The sequence below is a fragment of the Lithobates pipiens genome, unplaced genomic scaffold, assembly GCF_037356315.1.
Source record: "Lithobates pipiens isolate NorthernLeopardFrog02 unplaced genomic scaffold, aLitPip1_a1.2 Scaffold_8, whole genome shotgun sequence".
NCBI classification, from domain to species: Eukaryota; Metazoa; Chordata; class Amphibia; order Anura; family Ranidae; genus Lithobates; species Lithobates pipiens.
This window is the reverse complement of record NW_027507903.1, coordinates 537,944,357-537,946,823: the sequence shown is the minus strand read 5'-3', so window position 1 is coordinate 537,946,823 and position 2,467 is coordinate 537,944,357. Positions and strand designations below refer to the sequence as shown.

At 41.8% G+C, this 2,467-nt stretch overlaps 1 pseudogene; it reads left to right on the top strand.

The window, feature by feature from the left end:
* Positions 1-798: 798 nt before the first annotated feature.
* LOC143965477 (5S ribosomal RNA) lies at positions 799-917 on the top strand (annotated as a pseudogene).
* The last annotated feature ends 1,550 nt before the right edge of the window (positions 918-2,467 follow it).

The window sequence follows — 2,467 nt, the reverse complement described above, 5'->3', positions numbered from 1 at the left end:
AGACGAATGGGGGACTTCCTCAATAGCTCCAATGTACAAATTGGAGTTTCAAGAGATTCCGCCTCCTCCTCGTTTTCTCAGTTCAAACATTCCTAAGGATCCAGAGAAAAATACATTTTTCTCTCTAGCATTGGTCCATCTTTTGTCAAAAAGTGTTCATGGTGGCCCCCATGTAAGGGCAGAGATTGGGAATTGGTTAAATCCAAATGGACATTCTAGATCTCCAAAATCTAAAATTTAATTGCTGAATATAATTTCCTCCTTTTTTTTTTTGCATGAAGATGCATATCTCCATATGCCCATTTCCTTGCTCACTAGTAATATTTTCTTTCAAAGTGGAAAATCTTCTTTTTCAGTGTGTAGCTCTGCTTTCCGATCTAGCTACTACACCTCGGGCCCAAGGTATAATGATTATGAATTACCTAATCAATCTGTTCTTGTTAGACCAGTCGGTAGCCCGTTTAGACCAAAAGTATGGTCACCACATTCGACTACCTGGTATATCTTGGTCGGATTCTCAACCTATAAGGAATCTTCTTTAAAACATGAAGAAAATATTTGGGTCAGATCATAAGTACACCCAGAAAAGGGTATTCGATCCATAAAGGACTGATCTAAGTAGTCAAAGCCAAATGTTTCTCTCATATTTAACTTTGCGCATAAAGAACAGCCTCGAATAAAGCCACCATCTTTCCCGACAACCTCACACAATCTCATTCTAAACTGTTGCAAAGCAGTATCCTATCAGCTTGAAACAGGGAATTCAAGCTCTATATTCCCAATGTGTCTGACTCCAAAGCCTACGGCCACATCACCCTAATAGCGCTCGATCATGTCCGATCTTGGAGGCTAAGCAGGGTCGGGCCTGGTTAGTACCCGGATGAATGACCACCTGGAACTACCAGGTGCTGTAGGCTGAGTGCGCCAGAGCCTCAGTTTATGGTTAACATCCAAAAATCTGCGAAGAGAAAAATCCTTCTTTCAGTTACCTGGGAAATAGTGTCAACATATGCCAACCTTTTTTGTTTAGATTGGGGAACAGTCCTGAAAGAGGCAGCTGTCCAGGAAAAGTGGCCTAGATCAGAAATGGCCTTGCCCATTAAAGAGGAAGTAAACTCTTCCACTCTGATGCTTCTTTTCATTTAGTCCAATATAATAAGTAATTATCAAACTATAGCCACTGTAATCCAGCCCAAATCGCATATTACTTACTGTTTAAAGAAACTTTAAAAAAAATTGTTTGCAGGGGTTAGGCAGCATCATCTTAAGTATTGTTTTCTGAGTCCACAGTGGAGTGTATTTCTGCCCTTACATTGAGCACTTCCTGTACTGTTAACCAAGCCTCCTTCTCAATCCAACGTTTCTATGGCAGCCCTGCTTCCCTGTTCATAGCTGACTTGTTTTATTTCATAGTATTTACTTGTGCCAATTGTCTAATGTTTGCCTGTGTCAGTCTTATCAGCTTCAGCTGATAAGACTGCAGTAATGGCCAGGTTTACACAGCATGTGAGGTCACATGGTCACATGGAGTGTAGGAGGAAGCTCTGAATGATTCTGCAGCCTCCTGGGATATCAGTGGTGTGTCGTAAGAAGTCCTGATAACAGATAGATAAGCACAAAGAGAGTGTGCCATAAATCAGGGGAGATCTGAGCATGCTCAGTGATGTCATTCTAAAGAACACAAAGGATTACAACAATACTAAGCAAGTAAGGAGATATCTACAAGTAGTGTTCATTAGGGTTTTTATGCTGATTTACATGGGACAAAGTTGTGGGGGAGAGTTTACAACCACTTTAACAGTTTAAAAATTCAGGCAGAACACTTGGTTCCGAGGGCCTGAATGTTCAGTTTAAGGTATTGTCCTACTAGGAGTCAATCCGTTTATGCCACAGCAATGACCTAATTAATCACTAGGGGCACAAGAAGTTGTGTGGCCCAGAGAAAGGTGAAGCTTATCCTATCTTGGGAAGAAAACAATGTACTTTACCTATCTGCAGTTTTCATTCTAGGAATAGGAAATTGTCAGGCAGACTACTTGAGTAACCAGCAGTTTTTTTTTTCTGGGAGAAAGGTTCCTTCATCATGATATCTTCCTGTCAATATGTCAATGATGAGGGATTTGCATCCAGGATCAACAAAAGATTGACAACTTTGTGTCAAGAACAAAGCAATGGATGCCTTGCTATTCCCGTGGAATCAGTTCTCGCTGATTTGTGCATTCCCTCCTATTCTGCCTGCATCCACAACTTCTTCAGGATCAAGCAGGAAGGGAAGTTGTTGATTCTTGGGACCCCCAGCGGGGTCCAGGAAATCTTGTTATGCACAGATCGTAGAGATGGCAGTAGGGAACCCTACCTTCACGGGCAGACCTTCTATTGCAAGGTCCGAAGTTGCATCCTACCTCACAAACGTTAAATTTAACGGTTTGGCTATTGAGGCCCACACTCTGAAGACACGTGGGCTGTC